Source organism: Daktulosphaira vitifoliae, unplaced genomic scaffold, assembly GCF_025091365.1.
Source record: "Daktulosphaira vitifoliae isolate Bord-2020 unplaced genomic scaffold, ASM2509136v1 Scaffold_3, whole genome shotgun sequence".
Classification (NCBI taxonomy): Eukaryota; Metazoa; Arthropoda; class Insecta; order Hemiptera; family Phylloxeridae; genus Daktulosphaira; species Daktulosphaira vitifoliae.
Genome location: NW_026099574.1, coordinates 45,845,697 through 45,856,168, shown reverse-complemented (window position 1 = coordinate 45,856,168; position 10,472 = coordinate 45,845,697).

The window sequence follows — 10,472 nt, the reverse complement described above, 5'->3', positions numbered from 1 at the left end:
TTACTTTTTGATGACGTATGACACTAATTACCATGGCGGCATCCTTTGATCCCCAGAACCCGCTATTTAGATACTACTTAGTCCAACTTTTTAATCTTTTTTGTTAATTTGAGAATTATCTGATTCGAATTTGGTAATAAATCATTCGTATTATCTACAAAATATGACATGAAGTTAATTAATAAATTAAAAGTTGAATAATCGCACCTATATTAAGTACTGCAATGAAATCAAAACATTCCAGGACACNATAATCGCACCTATATTAAGTACTGCAATGAAATCAAAACATTCCAGGACACCTGCAATTCTTTTTTATGTTTAAAACTTTATATTGTGGACTTTAACTTTTTTAGGCATTTCAGTGAAAATTGTATTCTATCAAACAGCAATTAACGCAAAAGTGACATTAAGTAAGTCATTGTGGTACTCAATAAATAATTCAACATGTATAATAATAGTACATATTATTTACAAGTAATATATACATATATTAATATATATAATTTTTTGTGAATATAGATACAATGTGTAACAGACTTAACTAACTCTTACAACTTTTAATACAATAATCATTTTGTCATAATTTTTTTTTTAATAATTCATGTATTCTCCAATGCGGTACGGGAAGAGGTTGAGTTAGAAGGTTCGAATTTTCAGACAATTATTTTTTCATGAAACTTAAAAAAAAAAATTCGGGGGTTCACTTCGAATATTTGAACTACCTTAATATACAGGAGAAACAGATTTATCTATCAACTCTAAAAAATGTTTGTTTGGTTTTAATTTTTTTCAATATTTTAAATGAACAGTTTTTAGCTCTTTATTTACATGAATTATTAATGTGACGATAACTATTTAACTTGGTTATATCATGACTCCAGTTGTACCACTGGATAGCTGTAACACATCTACCCCTCTCATACCACAGGTCACACTACGTCTTGTGACGAGAACCATCGGACCGCTTGGCACTTCTTCATAGAAACTATTCCTACACTTATGGGGCTTTTATTATTATTATAATAATTAAAAATAGCCATATTTTATAATGTTAATATATCTACATATATACATAATATACATAATATATCTATATATCATGTATTGAACCGTCGTGTTATCACTTATTTTAAGCATTCACAAGCATTTTGATAAAGTTGGCGTGTAACGCGGCGAATATAGTTAGTACCAGTGTAAATTTATAATTAGAGGCTGATATTAATATATAAATACATATACTAAAACATGATAAAATTGATTATGGTAAATTTCTATATGCTAGTTTCACTTAATTTTTGAAAATAAAATAAAATAAAACTTCTTATTATCAGTACCGAAATATCACCGAATAGTGTTGTTGTGACATGTGTTGTTACAAATCTTGGGTTTCATTGTATTCTCCTTTTAATGTTATAAAATTAAATATTAATAATTTTAATTTTGATAATATTATGAACTCAGACAATATATATTTAAGATGATTACTTCTATATTCTCAGTTATTTTGTTGGAGTTATTAAAAAATGTTGATACTTTGAACATTGAAACAGTTTACTGTCCTAATTTGACACAACTTTTACAGCTTTTTCACTTGGTCGCAGAATGTAAGAAATCACCAATGGCGTATTTGAAGGTGCCAAAGAATAATAAACCCTCTTGTAGTACATTTCAAGAGTCATATTTATTTTAAAGAACAAATGGCATTTCATTTATATATATAAAAAAAAAATCTAAAATATTGTTGTCGAATTACTTTTAATTGACATAATTGCTATAATACGCGAAGAAAATTATAAAACCTCACTAGTGTATAGTTATTCAAAAAAATAAAACATTTATATAAGATGAAATGCGAAAAGGAATAAATAAGGAAGTATTAGGTGATGTGTAAGGGTTAGCTCTACTTAGTCTAACGCATGCGACTTTGGTGGTTGAGTTTGTTTGAAATTGGGGAAAAACAGGAGATACTTTTGTTATAGAATAGGTAGGAGGCAGTGCAACGTAGGTTTTGTATTGTACGTTAGTCGAAAACCGGACATCGAATGATAAGTACGGTGTACCTAAAGTTTTATTCGGATGTGAAATGTAAATTATATCGTAAAAAACATTCAGTCCACATTAGTAACAAAAAATAGAGTGTTCTTTGTTAAATATAATATAATATAATTTAAATGTCGTAAGCTATGTACCAGAGTCACTAATAAAGAAAACAGATTTTTTTCTCTTATTAAAGTGGGCGTTTGAAAAATTATATAGTCAGGATCTGCTTTAAGCTCTAAAGTATATGTATATAAAAACCAGCGATAATCTTTAGTATATAAATTTGAAACATGTGTAATTATAGTTAGTCATTATAATACATTCAAGATTGACTTACTTATTGTCTTTGTTGACCATGCAAATGTTATAAGGAAAGATTAAAAGATTAATTCGTGAATATATGAATCATGATATGAAATTAACAGTGTTGAGTAAATGATTTTTTTTTTAATAGAATAGAAATAAATTACAAATTACTTTATACAAAAATTAATAATTACTTGGTAATGGTACTTACTTTTTTCAGTTATATCTTATATATGAAACGCATATGAATAAAATCATTTATACCATGAAGTTTTAATGAAATTTCATCTGAGAAAGTATTGTTGATTATGAAAAAAAAAGTTGAGCAAATATTTTTGTGGGCTATATGCCCCGATACTCCTCAAAATATACCTTTGTTTCATTATATTTACTATACTTAATTGCAAAAAATATTTTGTATGAAATTAATAAAAATGAAAACATAATACAATTGAATGATATTATTTGGGTCTTCATTATCATTTTTAGACTTGTGTACTAAGGGAAATTACCAAGTTTAACTCCCTCCTAAGCAGAAGGAACTAAAAAATACCTAATTTTTCATATAATATGAAGACGTTAAGAATATTTTTTATATTTTTGATCTCCCCATATAATTTTATATTACCCTTATATAAATAAATCAAAATAGTTAAATAAATTTAATTATCCTTATGGAAATAATTAATTTAAAATAATAATACTTTTTATATCAGAAATTAAATTATACTATTATGACATTATAAGTAGTTTCATTACTTTATAAAAATAAAAATAAAAATATAACAGCAAATAATGCCCGTAACACGTGTTAAGAGTAATTATGTCAATCGCCACCGGAATTTCTGGTAATCTTCTTCTTTTTCCTCGCCTTAATCCCAACTACTTGGGGTCAGCAACCCTTATCCTAAACCTCCACTTGACACGAACACCCACATCATCTACGCTCACATCAACTATCCCATATCGCATTCAAGTTAGGAGTATTTATCTCCCTTATAAAAAGAACAAATTCCTTTACAGTTGGTAGTTCGTCTCTTGACGAATTCTCGGCTTAAAGTTTCATTAGCCGCAGGTCCGCGTTTTTGTCAATCCTACATTAGTGCATCGTTATATTAAATTGTTTGCGTTGAAACATTATTTATATATATATAAAAAAAAAGAAACATTTTTAATTTTTGTATGTGCGAATTAACACAATTCAATTTTTATTTATTCAAACTTTAATAAATCATCATTGACTAGTTTGGAACTTACTAATAGACACTTCGACTGTGTACTAGAGAGGAAGCTGCCGCCATTCCAAGAATACATCAGTCTTATGTTAAAGGAGCTTTTCAATTAATTAGTCTTTCAACTCAATAAAGAAGACTATTATCTGTTATTTCTTCTTATATTCACGTGTAGTAATTGTTCTTATCCCTTTTTTATTTATTTAAATATTTTTTTTTTTTTGGGATAGGTTTTAAAAAACAATACAAAAATACAACTTAATATGTTCGTCAATTTTGTGTTGACAATCATCCCTACTCTTATACCACTTTAATTGTAAATTATGCAGAGTGTTCAACATATCAATTATTACTAACAAAAATAAAACACCCAACCCGACGTCTGTGTCTAGTAATTTTCACAAACAATTTAAAATACTACAGGTAATTTTATATTGAACATTAACAAGATATTTTTTACCAAATTTTTTTCTGAAAATGTACTCTATAAATGTACAAACGTATATATTGGTTGGGTTTGATGTATTTAATTTACAGTGCCTTCCGGCTAACGGGGGAGGCTACGCCGCGCTGGGATTCGGCTCTAGTGTGAACTTGGGCCGGGTCACAGCGCGGTGGTAAGAAGAAGCGAAGGCGACGTGGGCCGCCCTGAAGCAATGCCTAACGGCAGTTCCAGGGCGGTCCACATTAAAGTCGAGAAGTAGGGAAAAAAAAAAATTTACAGTGCCTCTTTGTCCACTAACCTAGTGGACAGCACGTAAAGTACGTCTGACTTCCTTTTTACGGCTGCTAATGGGACCAAAATAGACTTGTACCCTTAAGACATCTCAGTGAATTTCGGCTTGAAATATTCCATTTGTATAAACGTTCGCAATGTCTGATGTCGGCCAACTGATTTTTAGACTCCGATTTTTTATACCATTTTAGTTTGTTAATCGATGATATATACAACCACCTCGTTGACCCACAAAATTAAATAAAAACAACTTCTAATTACTAACTACTAGTATAATATCTATTTTCTATATTAATTATACTGCCTCAAACATACAGTTATCATAATTTAATGAATCATTTATTTATTTGAAATTTTTTTTTTTTTTGAGAAACTAGATAATTTGTATAATTTAGACCACAATAATATATGTTTTGATATAATACAAAAAACATGATACATATAAGATAGAAGCTACTCATTGGTGACAGTTAAATTTGATAATATAAAATTTTGGTTATTCTACCAAGTAAATCACTGTCTCTTTNAATTTTGGTTATTTTACCAAGTAAGTCACTCTCTCTTTAGACGTCATAATATAATGTTATTATACAGTTTATGATAAGACTAATTGATTGATTTTGTAATCTATTATGAAAACGTTTATAAAATTGAACAGTCTCCTCCTGTAACAGTCTCCATATAGAAGTCTATGTAAATTATAGTTCGATATATAAGGGTGGCGTTGGAAAGTTTTCTTAGCGCAATTGTTAGTATAAGATTTCTTTGTAGTACCCCATAATTAGAGCCCATATGTCCATATTGGTTTTATGAGTGATTTATATAATAAGGTTTTAGTTTTCAGGTTAGTTGATTATTTATTAATAAATGAATGAATTAATAACTTCGTAGCAAGCGAAGTAATAAACTTAAAAGGAGTCTTGTTTGATGAATATGGTATCCATGTTAATCGTTTGTCGAGGGTTGAACCTAAATATTTCACTGTATCAGAAGAGGAAAAAAGAGTAATATTTAAAGTGACTCTAGGATAGGTTAAGTGACGTGAAGTAAAAGATGTTTGTACCGATTTGTTGTCATTAGATTTTTACTTGGAGAACGCTTAAATTGATTTTTTCAATTTTAAAATATAAAATGATGGAGAAAGAATTTTTTTAGTTTGTATAGTATGCCTTTATACACTATCAAAATCTTGACTTATGTCTGACAATACGTAGTTGCAGTATAATTTTTGCTCAAGGAAAAATTAAATAGCATAGATTAGTCTATGAGCTTGATGGATTGTATTATTGGAAGAACTAAAGCCAATGTGTGGATCACATGAATTATTATTTTTTATAATAGACGGCTATAAGCGTCTCCAAAATTTTGAGGAAAAATGGAAGTAGATTTATTGGTCTATAGACAAAGGGCATATCAGAAGGTTTTATTAAAAGTATGATGTTTGAAATTGTTGGTTTGCATCTAGCATATTCAGCGATTATTAAGTCAAAGCCAGGTGTTACAGGTGTTTACCGCGTGTTTTTTTATGGTATATTTAACTTTCTTAGGAGTGAAATACTTTTTTGGGAGACAAAGTGGCATAGAAGCGTTTAAAATGTATTAGCATTATTTATATGATCTGGATTAGCTATATCAGAATAAGGTTTGAATATTTCAAATAAATGTCTGAACACTTTATCTGTATCTGTTAAAGCAAATGTGTTATCAAGGTTAGTAAATGGAGGTAANATAATTTTGTGTTACTTTTAGTTACATTTGTTTCTTGATAAATCAATTATTAATTTATTTTTAGCAATTCTGATATTGTTGTATATACTTAAAGCAATATTGTAATTAGTATTAATTTTTTTAGACACTTTTTAATTAATAAAGTATAAGGCTAAATTAAAAAAAAATTTAAATAATTAATTGGCAATTAGTTAATATGATGTAAAATTAAAATTTAATGTAGACCACCAATATTGTTAATATTAACCATTATAAATTATTAATATTCACATTTATAATAATCATTTAATCTTGTATAATTTATAGTATATGAAACATATACTAATAAATTTCCAGCTATAAATAACATTTTAGTCTAGAACATAATATGTAAATTATGTGTAAGTGATTTAAAGTTAATTAATTAGGTGATCATTTATTTTTTAATTTTTTACTGATGAAATTGAATAATTCAAAAAATTAAATCTCAAGAAATGTTAAATCTCTAAAAGTACATATTATTGAATATCATAAAATTTTTACTTTTATTTGGGCAATTGTAATTCTTAGAAAATGAATGGGAGTCATCTGAAATTTGAAAATTGAGTGTACACTATTTTGTACTATCGAACTATATTTACGATTGGATCGATGAATAAAATAAAAATTGCTAATTTTACTACCTGCTTAAAATCATTCAACATTCACAAATAATATATGTATATATCATTTTGTTAACACAATGAGTCTTCATAACTGATATGTATGTTTGGGTTGAAATTTCTAATAAATATCAAAATCCAATAACAGGAATTCATAAAGATTAATCCATTGCGGTGTTTCGAAATGGTGTGCAGCTTTCTGTTGGCTATATTCAAGTGGCCAATAACTCAATTAGATGATTCAAGTAATGATGTTACTTATTGATAATCCCTCGAGTTAGTGGTACTAAAATTTAAGTTTTACCTGACACGTAGTAGCATTAAGACTTATACGTTAATATCAACTTGGTACCCAAAAAGCTACAGATCATTTCGTTGCGAGTGTGATACAATATATTTATAGTTCTAATTATAAAAATAAAATATACGCAATTATCTATTTAAACCTAGATAAAGCATTTGACAATATTGATATCAGTTTAATATTATATAAATTAATAAAATAAAATTAGGGAGAGCGATTTAACATAATTTTCGTCATAGTTAAATAACATAATACAACATGTTAAAATAATCGAGTGCATTAATTCTCTGTACTCTTAAAATGCTGGATACTGAGAGAATTTTCGTTGACTATCGTTTTAAGCTAAATTTTACTAAAAATTACCTGAGCCAGATTGAGAAAGGATACCATATTTATTATTCTTCTTTTTTTTTGAAACGCAGCATTTGAATACTCTTAGACTTCGACGAAAAAACTTCTTCATCTTCAACGTATTAAAATACATTTTCAAATTTATTGTGATTTTCAGTATTAAAGTATAAGCACAAAAATAGTTTTCTTCACGAAAATTTAACAACAAACTAATATATATATATATATATTTGTGTAATAATACTGAATATCACATGGCAACTAATATTTTACTACTTTTATGATTTTAAGACATTTAAATAATTTCATTAAATTAAAAGATCTTTAAACATAGAACACAACAGACCTCTATTCATTATATAAAATTTATTTATAATTAAATAATGACATAAATTATGACTCCCTTAATTTTGATAACCATTTAAATTGTCAAACTAAAATTTAATTATTAGCTACTAACATACAAAAAATGTCATGTGAAGTTGTAAAATATCACTTGATTTGACTAATCATTAGAAATAGATAATTTGAATTATAGTATTAATCATATTAAGCTTTGTTTAAGTGCGATATTATTTTAATTTCAATTAATAACTCCATCTGCTGGAAACTATAAAAAACATTTTTATAAGCGTATCTAAAGATACTTTTACTATCAGTTAAGTACCCTTTGGAAAAATGTATGGATCAATATTATTATTTTTTTATAAATAATTATTCTATACCCCTCTCATCTGAAACACTTTTTTGTAAATCGGATCATACCCCTTTATACGAGGGGGGTCAAAACTTTAAACATGCATATTCAAACTAGGACATTTTCAATTAATTTTTTTAAATTGTTCCAAAAATACCGACACTTTTATATATACCTTAAATTAAAGCTTATGTATTACATAAGCTTTAATTTGAAAAAATAAAATTTGACCTATGGATTTGAATTCATGCTGAAAATGACTACCGTATTCATAAATATGCTATTTTTGTGTTATAATTTAGGGTTTTGTATTTTATTTTATTTTGAAATACCTGACAATTGGAGAACACTAATTTTCATAAATATTATATAAATAAAATAGATATAGTATAGAAAGTTAAATTTATTTAAATTTTTTGGCATTTTTAAATCTAGAAAAAGAACTTTGAAATTTGAATTAGCTTAAATTGCCATTTTTTTCAGCCTACGGAAGCGATGTACAGTTGCCGAATCGGTAACACTTGTGTCTTACGTGCTTGGGGTACAAGATTCCAACCCGTGTATGGCAAGGAATTTTATGCATTTTTTTCTTAATTTTTTATGTTAGAATAAATATTCAACTTATTTGATTTTTATCTCATTCAGATTCAATAACTTCCATAAAGATCGAGAATATGTAGTCGCCCTTTGCAAGAAGAAATAACATATTATAAAGTCTTCATTGATTGAATTTGAGCTTTTTTTTACTGCCTTACAAAAGTTCAAAAATATGAGCTTTTTTATTTTTTTCAAAAAATATTTAACTTAAAAAAAAAGTTTCGTGCAAAAGTGGTTTAAATGACAATTTTAAACAAAAAAGGTATCTTCTATTTTTTCATTAAAAAAAATGTTTTTCAAGTTACATTACATTTAATATGAGTACTAAAATTTATTTTTCATTTATTCAATTTTACGGTAATTTTTTATCATGTCATACTTACATTAGACACAATGTTATAAATGCATATGTATTTATGTGTGAGTTAATTTATTTATAGTATCACTAAGATACAACCGATAGAGTAGGTTTTGATTTGACGCTATAATGTTTAAATCTAACCAAACACTAAATTGTACATTCCCAAACAACAATTATATTATGTCAATTGCCACCGGATTTCTGGTAATGATAAAGTTAATTGTCATAAAGCATTTTGCCTGGAGCTGGTAAAAATTGCGGCTGCCGAAAAACAGGGCTTAAATGTTCTATTATATGTGAAAATTTCAAAAATTAATGATGTACAAATTCAATAATAATAAAGATTGTAGATTAAGAAGATACTTTTGTTGAAGATATACTCTATCAAAATTTAGAAGAGAAAAATGAATAAGAAAATGGAAAAAGTTTTGTTTGATACATTTATCAAATAACTTTATAGAGGAGAAATCCTCCATCGATTACATACTTTACATTAGTAATGCATATAACTAATTTTCTATCTAATTAACTATCTAAAACTATCTAATTTTCTTTAAATTTAAAAAAAAAAACCCAAATTTAATTTCTGTGTGTCGCCACTGAAGGATTACAATTAGTTGAAGATATTACCCTCAAAAATTGAAAAAAAATTCTAATTTTTCAATTAAACAGTTACATATCCCATGTTTTTCATACAGACAATTAAAATCATTAACTTCTAATGTTTTCAAAGTATTATTCAATGAATCAAGTTCGATATGATAGGTTTCAAATACAAAATTAAATCATTTTACTTTGTAATTTAATAATTTTTTTACTCTATTTGTGTCTGCTACTACTAGACGATAATATTCCAAATATTTTGGTAACATGTTGCCATATAGACCACTTCTAAAAAAAATGATTGTTAGTTTCTCCTGAATTAACAATGGATTTTTAGATCTTTTTAAAAACTTATTTTTGATTAGTTATTTTAAGTAAATCATTAAAATTAATTCAGTTCATATTTCAATTGTAGAATCTTTTTTATCACCAAAAGTTACTAGGAAATAATTACTATTATTTCTATTTAATTTATCTATTACGATAAAAATGCAAACAAATATTGAGCTCTTCTGATAAATTTACTATAAATAGTTATTATAAAATTTTCTGACTGCATATTAATCGTAACGATACAATTTTTTTAATTCTCATAAAATTTCCTATTTAATGATGTTTATTTCAAACTTGCAAATTAAGCTAAAAGTTATGGTAATAAATTAATGTTTTTAATTATAAACTTTCACAAAAATTAACTTTAAAGGATTAAAAAAATAGGTTAAATATATCATTTTCCTTATTTTTAACATATTAATAATCAAAATAAGTATTAATTTAAAATAAATTTTTTTTCTTCTTAATTATTTTAGCTTCGATGCGAAGCTGAGAAGGTATTGGTTTTACTAAGATGTGTTTTTTTTTTTTTTTTTTTTT